The 11,375-nt window shown below is 39.4% G+C and overlaps 1 long non-coding RNA gene and 1 pseudogene across 2 annotated transcripts in view; one reads left to right on the top strand and one right to left on the bottom strand.

Moving 5' to 3' along the window:
- The first annotated feature begins 6,139 nt into the window (after positions 1 to 6,139).
- LOC148730197 (uncharacterized) overlaps positions 6,140 to 11,375 on the top strand; it is a 71,284-nt gene continuing 66,048 nt past the window's right edge. The window contains exon 1 of the long non-coding RNA XR_016001913.1: positions 6,140 to 6,291. This is a non-coding gene — a long non-coding RNA (uncharacterized LOC148730197). The remainder of the gene's footprint in view (positions 6,292 to 11,375) is intronic.
- On the bottom strand, positions 7,185 to 11,201 carry LOC148730201 (uncharacterized; annotated as a pseudogene). Its single transcript, XR_016001474.1, has 3 exons — positions 11,171 to 11,201; positions 8,545 to 10,969; positions 7,185 to 7,291 (listed from the first exon to the last, which is right to left on the bottom strand). The product of XR_016001474.1 is annotated as an uncharacterized LOC148730201 (transcript).

The raw sequence follows: 11,375 nt of genomic DNA, 5'->3' as shown, positions 1-11,375 counted from the left end.
AGTCTACTAAACCAGAACAAAAGCCCAATTGATTCAACTTCTATACCTTTAAAGACACGCATTGTTCTTACACTGCTAACACAACTATAAATCGATAATAAACGCACTCATCAATAAAAATGGCTGGCTGTGCACAGAATAAATGATTGTTGATTAGTTGTTATCTGCAAAACTAGAACATAAGCACGACCATAATCAATACTTTACTTTTCATGCAAACGTTTTGTCAAAAAATTTCTAAAAGTCTAACAAAAAAGGCCTGCTCAGTCTTCACCTCGACTTTGGTAAGAAAATACTGCGCGTTTGATCTTGTAGTGGTACAGTTATTCTATACAAAAGATGAACGGCTTCGTCTTTGCCTTGGATCTTCTTGTTAGCGTTTCTTCGGCCGCCCGAGTGCCATTTCTGCATGCAACTGAAGGTATGAATATCTGATTTCAAGGTAGAAAATAGGTAGATCTCAGATCAATTCGTCACCCAGCGTGCATTGTCGGCCGAGTTGGCGCCTTGTGGTCGTTAGACTTATAGTCTGAAAAAAGTGAAGCAGTCCTAAATATTTAGGCATGGTCTGAGGGTTTTCAACAAATATTCTCGGATAATCTTAAAATCCCAAAAAAGAGCAAGTGAATCTTGCATTTTCACTCATCTTTGTTTTTATTCGGACCGATATTTTGCTTAACATATGCTAAGAATTTTTTGGCGAGCGATAAAATTGGTTGGGGGTAGGGGAGGAATTACTAATAAAATCCGTTCTCTTAGCTTAAATTTTGAAGGAGAAGTTTAATGTTTTGGAAATAATGCTAACAATTATCAAAGAGTTTAACTCTTACATTTTTTATTGTTGTTGTTAGTTGAGACGTTTCGCACGCGTGCGCGAGTCCGCAGATCGCCGGGACCTGTGCGCCTTTTTTTCTGTACAGGATTAGGCACGCAAAAAAATTCCTAATCGTGTATTACACTCTTCATCTCTTCATATATTGCGCAGTTACCAGACCTGCATAAATGTTTTGAGATGGAAATCTTGACCCTTCTATGCCACTTTCGACTTCTCGTTTTTCAAGATGAAATAAGAAGCTTTCTGAAGGAAACGGAAAGGGATATCTCAGGTAAATCATTGCGTTGATGTGAATTGAGCCTATTCTCGTCAATTGAGTATTTTAAGTAGAGCAAAACTCGGAGAAGCGGGAAAACCTCCTTTCAAGGGAAGTTGTGTTCCAAAATATATACGTATGGATGGTCATTATTAAACGCCTAAGAGGGGTCGGAGGATTTTAGTTGTTTACCCGATTCCCCTGTAAGGCTATGTATATGTATTATTTTTCTGATCCCCTCATGGGCAGATGACTGGCAGTCAATTTTCTATATCCCTCCACCTTGTACACTCCCCTTGTGATCTTCCCCAAAATCCTCCACCCTTGCCCTTCAGGAGATGAATTAGGACAACCTCCAAAGTAAGTTTAAGCAAGGCGTCGAAGGAGAAGAATGAACTCTGAATTTTTCCGTTTTCATATTATTATTCATTCAACGCTCCAGGAATTTAGCAAGAAAAAATTCTCGTTAACTTTTTAACACAAATATTTTGAATTTGGTGTAACAAGGCTGAAGGTGGACGCTTAGAGGTTCACTTGTTGCCATTTGCCGTAAATATTATGCTCGCACGCGTGAAAGCTCGGTAACCGTCTTCTTAACAAGCAATATTTGATTTCCAAGTGGAACAAGCAAAGACTAAGGACAACACTGAAGTGAGATCCAAAATTGTTTCTATTGTCATCATTATCGTCATTATTATCGTCACTGTTATCATTATCACTATTACATGTATCATTATTATGCTTATTTCATTACTCTCCCACCTTTGTGTGATTTTTAACTGAGTTAAATGAAATTCAACTGAACGAATCTAATTGGAAGCGGGATAAGAGTAAGTTGGAAAGACTTCTTAAGGTTTTCATTAGTTTTCAATAACTTTCATAAACTTGGTGATTTGTCTAAAAAATTCGCGCAACCTTATTAAAAATTTACGTTAGATACAAAACTAAACTAGAACCAAACATGAATAGTTCTCTTTCTTTTCCCGCCTCAGAAGATTTGTTCGTATTTTTTTAAAATTTTATTCGGCTGCTTGATCTGACTGGCTGTTGTGAATTTTACGGCTCAATAAATCAATCATCAATCACCTCATTAAGAAATCGATTAGTAAGCCAATCAATCAGTCAGTCAGTCAGTCAGTCGGTCAGTCAGTCAGTCAGTCAATCGGTCAGTCAGTCAGTCAGTCAGAGTCACTCAGTCAATCAGTCACAGTCAGTCAGTCAGTCAGTTAGTCAGTCAGTCAGTCAGTCAGTCACAATCAGTCAGTCAGTCAGTCACAGTCAGTCAGTCTGTCAGTCAGTCACAATCAGTCAGTCAGTCTGTCAGTCAGTCAGTCAGTCAGTCACAGTCAGTCAGTCAGTCAGTTAGTCAGTCAGTCAGTCAGTCACAATCAGTCAGTCAGTCAGTCACAGTCAGTCAGTCTGTCAGTCAGTCACAATCAGTCAGTCAGTCTGTCAGTCAGTCAGTCAGTCACAGTCAGTCAGTTGGTCACTCAGTCAGTCAGTAAGTCAGTCTGTCAGTCACAGTTAGTCAATCAGTCAGTCAGTCACAGTCAGTCAGTCACTCAGTCACAGTCAGTCAGTCAGTCAGTCACAGTCAGTCAGTCGGTCAGTCAGTCAATCAGTCAGTCAGTCAGTCAGTCAGTCAGTCGGTCAGTCAGTCAGTCAGTCAGTCACAGTCAGTCAGTCTCTCAGACAGTCGGTCAGTCAGTCAGTCAGTCACAGTCAGTCAGTCGGTCAGTCAGTCGGTCAGTCAGTCGGTCAGTCAGTCAGTTGGTCAGTCAGTCAGTCAGTAAGTCAGTCAGTCACTCAGTCGGTCAGTCAGTCATTCAGTCAGTCAGTCAGTCAGTCACTCAGTCAGTCGGTCAGTCGGTCAGTCAGTCAGTCAGTCAGTCAGTCAGTCAGTCGGTCAGTCGGTCAGTCAGTCAATCAGTCAGTCAGTCAGTCAGTCGATCAGTCAGTCAGTCAGTCAGTCAGTTCATCAGTCTCTCAGTCCATTAGAAATTCAATTAACCAGTCAGTCGCTAGGGCAGTCAATGAAACGGTCAGTCTGTCAATTAGTCAGTCAGTCCTTCAGTCAGTCAGTCGGTCAGTAGATGATTCTGTCATCAAATCAGTCAGTCAGTCAGTCGGTCAGTCAATTAGTCAGTCAGTGTGTCAGTCAGTCAGCTGATCAATGAGTCAGTCAGTCAATCGATTTTAATGTCATCAGTCAGCCAGTCGATTAAAATTCAGTCAGTCGACCATTCAGCTAATCAAACAGTCCGTCAGTTGGCCAGTCAGACAGTCAGATAGTAAGTTATTTAGTCAGACAGTTGGTCGGTCAGTCGGTCAGACAGCCGGGAAGTTTGGCAAGAAGTCAGTCAATCAGGTCAGTCGGTCAGTCAGACAGTCCATCCGTAAGTCGGCCAGTCATTCAGTCGGTCAGTCAGTCAGACTTTCAGTCAATCAGTTAGTCAGTCATTCAGTCATCAGTCAGTTATTACGTTGCCAGGCGGTGGTTTGGTCAGTCCCCGTCAGTCAATTACAGAAATAAACACTTTGCGAAGTGTTTCAACTCCATTTCAACTATTTGTTCCACATAGTGTTTTCTGTGTTTACTTTACAGTCAGCAGCTGTCCCCAATGCAAAGCGGCGACTTCCGGATGCGATTGTTCATTTAGAAATAGCTGCTATGACTGGCTTTGTTGTACCAGTGGGAAGTAGCTGCTATGACTGGCTTTGTTGTACCAGTGGAAAGTAACTGTGTTTAGGGCTGAAATAGGGTAAAGAGCGTTTTCACTTAATCTGTAGTTTTGCTAACGAAGTGATAATACGGACAAGCCTGAGTATGGACTTCTCTTTAGTTCATTTTATCAACCGGGTGAATGATAGCTAACAGTGATATAGCAGTGTGCTTCATCACAACAAGGAGGAAAGCAATTTACTCAAAATTAAATTTTACTAACGAAGTAATATGTTGACTTTAGTCGAAGCCCAAAACTCTCTGGACCCACATTTCTCATTTCCAGACCCCCACATACCCCCTCCCCCAGATCCTCTACGGATACATTAATCAGCAAACAGTTTATATAATCACAGAAACATGTCAGCTAAGAAGAGGATGTTATCTTGATCTAATCCTGTATTCTCTTTACGATGTGACAAAGAAATGACATGTTCGTTCCTGAAGAGAGAACTACAAACTACGTCTTAAAATGAATCAAATGGTTAAAAGTTATCAAACGGGGCGTGGCTCGAGCTGTATTTGACCAGTAACAGATACTTTTGTTTATCGTGGTTAAAGTGCTAAATAAATGTTTATTGATCGTCTTTCTCACTGTTTAGGTTCAATCATAGAGTCAAGCTATATAGTGAATATTGACTTTTCGACTGCCATACTAGAAATCTTCGCTTGGGGAATGGTATTATAATGATAGTCGAGACCTCATAAATGAGAACCGATATTGACCACTTTCAAAAATGGCTGCCGGATTAATATTCTTTTGTTTAAATTCAAATAGCCTTTCTGGCCTCGCTTGAGATAATGTATTCTTTTGAATTTTGTACTGGAAAACGAGGCCAGAAAGGCTAATTTAAATTTAAACAAAAGAATATTAATCCGGCAGTCATTTATGAAAGTGGTCTATACGATGTAACAAAGAAATAACTAATAACGGATAACTAATAACGGATAACTAATAACGGATAACTAATAACGGATAACTAATAACGGATAACTAATAACGGATAACTAATTGTTAGCACAGTAATGACTGAACTGTCTATAATTGTTACTGTTCTTTATTTTGGTATACTCATTTCCCCTTTTTTCCTCCATCAGGTGACGTGCCATTTACGTGGAGGGTTTCAGCCTGATTTCAAGTCCTTTCTCAAAGGGAATCGCACGTAGCACCAGCGTGATTGTAGTTGAAATTATACGATCCCCATTAGTTTCCTTTCTGTGAGGGGTAGGGACATTTCCTCTACCCCCTCTGCTTTACAGGCTCGTTGACGAGGGTGGGTAGGGAGGGATAAAATATGGACACAAAGTAGGTGACGGTGAATGCAAACAAATGGCTGGAGCGAGACCCTAAATCTCCAAAAAAGCCCATGAATAACTTATTCATATTTCAAAAGCCAGTTTTCTTCGTTCCGCTTTACGACGAAAGGTTACAGAATTTAATACCGGATTGTGATCCGTATTGCTAGTATTCCAAAGGGCTGGACTAGTTAAAAGCGCGTGATTTACCAGTTACAATTAAAGAGTTTGATATTCTGGTCCGCTGAGATGCTTTGGAAAAAAAAAATGTATGTATAAGCTTGCCAGTTAAAACTATATGAATATTTTTCACTCAGCCGCGCGCCATGGTTTCAGAATAATTAACTTCCCGCCCAATCATATCAGGTTTCTGGTCTTTGAAAGTTACTGCATGAAACGTCAAAATACCGCCTGTGAAATGAAGAAGACACGAACTAGCGACTGTTTTTTAAAGTTGTTAAATTTGTAGAGACTTCATGACGGATACGGTAATTTTATTGCGGGTTGGTTTTAGACAAGAATTGGGGGCAGGTCAGAGTAGGTAGTGTGTAATTGAACGCAACCATTCATTCAAGACAGTAAATAAGTTATGGCCATTAGATTTTTTAAATAAATTCATTTCGTTCTGAAATTTGAAAACTTTTTTTCTTCATACTAAATTCATATTAGATCTTCGAACAGGCAACTGCACCTGGCGTGAATCGACACAAAGTTATTCCTGAAAGCAAAACTGGTTAGAGGCACTAAATAATCATTTAAAAAGGGGATTTTGATAGTCAGTGCCGTGTGCACACATAAAAAACAGTTGTCGATTAATCGCAGTCGGCTTAACCAGAAAAATAGTAGCCCGACATTCCTTTATTCGCTCGACAATTTAGTTAGGATTTCTTAGCACGTAATATCTTGGTGGCTCAAGATTACGGATAATTTTTAATTTTTTATTTTATTCGAAACTGGCTGCGTTTACAAGGCGAAACTAGTTGGAGTTACTATCGATTAAAAATTAGGCCTCACGGAACAGCGTACGCACGTGAGTTAAGGAAATTTCAGACATGCGCAGATGACGTCCCTTGTTGTGTTTACTTCTCCCCTCTACGCTTTTAAAACTTTACCGTTGAATATCTTATCAAAACACAAAGTCTCTGGTAGTTTAATACTTAAACCGCGAAGACTGCAACGGAGGTAAGGATTCTACCGTTTTATTGTTTTTCTTTTCATCGACTTAGTGGTGGAAATGCTATTTTTTGGTACTGTTTTGTCATTCATTGCGCGTGGTGTTTATTATTAGGAATTTCGAGCAACTTCAGAATACCTGGCCACTCACGCCCTTTATAAATCGAGTGCTCCCGTGGTCCACAGTCCGAAGTCAGCTAACAAATAAAATGTACTTGCTAAGATAAAGAATGAAGTGCTACCGCTGTCCGCCCTACCGAAGTCGATAAAAAAGTAGTAAACTAATTTATCAACTCAAGTGATAACGCGGTCCGCACTACCGAAGTGGATAAATAAGTAGTAAAGTAATATTTAAACTCAAGTGCTACCGCGGTCCGCACTCCCGCAGTCGATGAATAAGTATTAAACTAATTTTTAAACTCAAGTGCTACCGCGGTCCGCAGTACCGAAGTGGATGAATATGTATGAAATGAAGCTTTAAAATGAAGTGCTACCGCTATCCGCAGTACCGAAGTAGATGAATATGTAGAAATGTAATTTTTAAACTCAAGTGCTACCGCGGTCCGCACTCCCGCAGTCGATGAATAAGTATTAACTAATTTTTAAACTGACGTGCTACCGCGGTCCGCACTCCCGCCGTGGATGAATAAGTATTAAACTAGGTGATAAATGAACTGCTACCGCGGTCCGCACTACCGCTGATGTTGAATAAGTAATAAAGTGAGCTCTAAACTAAATTGCCATACGCTAAAACCCTAAAAAGAAATACGTTAAAAGCCTAAAACCTAACCCTAACTTACTACGATGTTTAATATAATGCAGATGTTAGGTAAAGTATGTCGACTGCGGTACTGCGGTAGCAGGATTTGATGAATGATTTTTCAGTGGCCGGGTATTCTGAAGTTTAGCCTTCGTATTAAAGTTATTTTCATCTTTTTAACGCGTGCTCGAGATGTAATGGAGGAATGAAATATATCGACTGAGTAAAGTAAGCGCACGATGCTCGAGGTAAGATTATAAACTAGGTTATCTTGACCCTATCTTGGGGGTGTTGGTGGTAAATAGGTCGATTAGCTTACATTCAATATCGTCCACCCGAGATCGAGAGTGAACTCCGGTTTATTCGTCAACAGGAACCAAGAGCAGTTAATTATTTATCACTTCTCGGGTACTCGTTCGTACTATTGATGATGTTTGACTGATATCGATTGTTAAATCAATGCTTATTTCTTTTGGGCGCTTTGAATGTGCAGGATCGACCAATACACTGATTCTTTTTCGACCACACTGCATATTCATATTTGTGTTGCTCCAGATTTAGAGGCTATGACAAGTTGCCTGTATGTGAAAAAAAATTCCATCGTTGTAGATATTTAATAGGGGAAGAAAAACGTTTAAAGGGTAGAGAGGATTCATTACGGGTCAGATTTGTACTACTTATCTTTAACACGGAATAAGGAAAGACAGGATAAAGAATTTGGCACATTTTTAACAGTTCCAGTGTTTAAATCTAATTTATTACTGTTATTCATTGTACACTAACTGTATGTAACAGAACATTGGCTGCATTACTTAGCTTTGCCCTTCCTGTACAAAATGATTCACTTAATGTACAAGAACACCTATGCACAAGTCATGTACCTATCACATTAAAAGTTAACTACTGCTAATGATATGTTTAACTATACATGTGCAGCATTATAATGATATAATCTACATGTAATTAAATATTACATTTATTATGGTCTTAAACTGCTGTAGTGAAGTGACAGCATTTCAATGTTTGTTTAATATTCTACTAAGCTACAGTTATGCATAACAATTTAAAATCAGATATATTACAGCTTCACTTACCTACTGTTCATTTTGAATGTAATGTTCAATTCATTTAATTCAAGATCCAATACAACATGACTAAATACATGTATGTCTCAGCTTTGGCTCCATGCACTTTACTTATACCCTGCAAAACCAGTTACAATATTGCAAAGCTAACATGCTACACACACTAAAACTGATATTGACCTCTGTTCACTTAACTTAAGTGGCATATACAACATGCTTTTATCAGGTCAGTTCCAACATGTTGCATTGAAACATTTATTAATTTTTAGATGTGTCTCTGTGAGTAAAAATGCATTCATGTTGAGATACATTTACTTCATGCAGTGTGGGTCAGTGAAATCAGTTCTTATGTACAAATCTAAAATGTTTAAAAATTACTGAGCCACCCCCATGACTACTTTATTCTTCATGTGTAAGCAATGGTGTAATATGTACAGTCATGTGGGACCTGGAAAGACAAGTAGTTGGAGGTTGGAAGACATTTGGAAGGTTTTGTAAACACAACTGGCATTCTCTTGGTAGATCATAAATTGGTAGCTCCCCCCCATAGTTCCACACCTTTAGCACTGCTAGCTGCATGAGTCTTGGAACTTGTCCATCAGGTGTACTGGTAACTCCCTCAGTTACTGTTGGGCTGAATGACCTTTGTCCCTCCAGTGCAGATGTTCCCTTGGCAGAAGCTTTCCAGTGAAGTTTAAGTTTGCGACCATCAGCTTTTAGTGACTGAATCATATCCGGTAAGTCATTGTTTACTTTCTTTTCTATCCAAGCTTTAGGGTAAACATCCTTTGCTGTAAGTGGCCCATGTGTGCTGTTTTCTCCAATCTTGTTTAAGTTCTTTCTTGCCTCTTGCAAAAGGTCTGTGGTGAGCATTTGGGCATATTCTTTCATTCTTTCTTCGTGAACTTCACGTGTGGCTTCTGTGGTCCTGGTGTTGGTTTTTCCACTGTGCAGAATGTTCTCAACAAATGTGATTGAAGCCTGTTTTGATAACTCTGACATGTTATCATTAAGATACAGTTGTGAAAGGTTGAACTGTCTTTCTGCAAGAACACTGTTAACTGGAAGACTGAAAATGTGCTTGGCGTAGAACTCAAACAGGTTTGGAGTGGCTTCTTTACTTATGAGTGAGCTCTGTTGTGATAAGGCCATTTCTTTGATCTCACATAGCAATTGGGGTTCCTTTAATTTCCAAAGAGTGGCCCATTTAATTAATCCAACTCTGTCCTTAGAGACCAATGTGAGAATGTTCTGTCCATGAACATGAAAGGGAATGTTCTCTGACTTTTCTTTTTGATTTTCAGATCTGACTGGAACTCCAAGAATCTTTAAAACCGAATGCCAGAAATGACTTTGGTGTCTCTGATCAGCTCCCATTCCAAACAACTTAGGAAAAGTTAACCACTCTGCTCCATGATCTTTGATTACTTTAAGTGCTTCTTGTAACATTGGCCTCTGCACTTGTTTGTGAAAATGGTCAATGGCTGCTGGGTCTTTCAGTGACATCTTTACCTGTTGTGATGTTACAGGAAAATGTTCTGATGGAGACTTCAACATTTCACTTAAAGTTTCATGGTGCTTCAAAACAGTTGCTGGCCATAACCGTGCAAGGTAACCACTGGAAAAACCAAGTTCTGCATCACTAGCTTGGGATGCGTTCAGAGATAGAATGATGAGCTTGTCAAGGAATTCAAACAAAAACTTGATTTCAACTTGAATCATAGGACTTGAGCTCATCTTAATGACATCTTGCCAAATAGTGTGGTGGCTATCTGATTTTGGCAATCTTTGAAGGAGACGCTCAGCAAGCTGTAGATAAGCTTTTCCATACTTAAGATACCACTGGAGAGTCTCATGATAATATGTCCACCTTGTGTCAATGAATGTCTGAGGAAGGGGTGGCTCTTTACTAAGAATACCTGGAGAAACATACATAACTTTGTATTGGCTTGGACGCTCATGATGGAGCCAAGATATTTTATATAGTAATTGTAAAACATGGGGTTTACTCATGTCACCCTTTGCTCCAAACCCAGCCTGGCACATTCTTCTCAGCATGATGTTTAGTACATGTGGGTAGCATCCTACAAAGAACATTTCTTTTCCAAAAATTTTGGTGTTGTTTGCTAAGAGACCATTTACTTTTCCCTTTTGGGTAGAGGCATTGTCCCCAACCAACCCCGAAACATTCGTGATGTCATATTCATTTTTCACAACATGATAATCCACATCAGACTGGTGTTTTCCAGACCCGCTTGCTGTAAGGCTGTTTGCTAGGACATAAGCTCGGGGCTTGTTCTCTCTAGGGCACCAGGTGTGAACACCCACTATGTGCCTCTCTTCTCCTCCTTTGTGGGAGTCATCGCTCCAGAGATGAAAATCATACTTGGAGTTTGAGAAGCACTTGCGTAAAATTAGTTTGTCTGCTTCACCTAAGAGAACATTCCAGTCAGAAAGTGTACTTGGGGAGACAACAAAGTTTGTGGGGGGGCTACAATCAAACAAAATATTGAAAATCGGATGTAATGCTACAGGTGTCTTTTGATAAGATAACAAAGATGCATGTTGCATGTATCTGACACAAGCCATAAACATCAAAGTTCTTTGGTTGTATCCATTGTTACCATGTGCAAATGTCTCCACAAGAGAATATCCCTTTTTGACAAACTCATTGTTCCCCTGCAATTTCTTTTTCAGTTTTGAGGAAGCAGATCTTGTCCCTCTTAACTTGTTGCTGACTTGTTTTTCTTTTTTTCATTAAGTTTGGTTTGACACTTTTTGAGTTGAATTTGGAGCCTCAACACGTCCTTTTTCAATTGGATGTTCCTTCCTTTTACAAATACTGAAATTATGAAGAGGTAACGATTGAAATTAGTCAAATGTAAGTCACGGATTTCACATGATAGAGTATGGAAACAAAGAATGCAAAGTAAAAATATCCGACTAGAAATCCTATCAATGAGGTATGTTTAGAAACTCTCGATACTGTATGACACTTAAAGATACGCGTCGTTATGATTTGCTGACCGAAAAATTAACTTGCCTGTACATTTTATTACCGACCATGCGGCCATATCGACTACTCTATCTTAACATTCGAGAGGTTTTTTTTTCGGCTTCTGTTTGGTGGGAGTGTTATCGGTTTATGATTAAAACCATTTAAAAGTGGTGTCAACTACGATCGCGCAAGTTGCAACCGGCGAAAATTCAGAATGGGAATGAAAATCAGTCACCGTAATTGGTGGCTC

Source organism: Stylophora pistillata, chromosome 5 (genome assembly GCF_964205215.1).
Source record: "Stylophora pistillata chromosome 5, jaStyPist1.2, whole genome shotgun sequence".
Classification (NCBI taxonomy): domain Eukaryota; kingdom Metazoa; phylum Cnidaria; class Anthozoa; order Scleractinia; family Pocilloporidae; genus Stylophora; species Stylophora pistillata.
The sequence above is the reverse complement of the archived record's forward strand: the minus strand, read 5'-3'. Positions and strand labels throughout refer to the sequence as shown.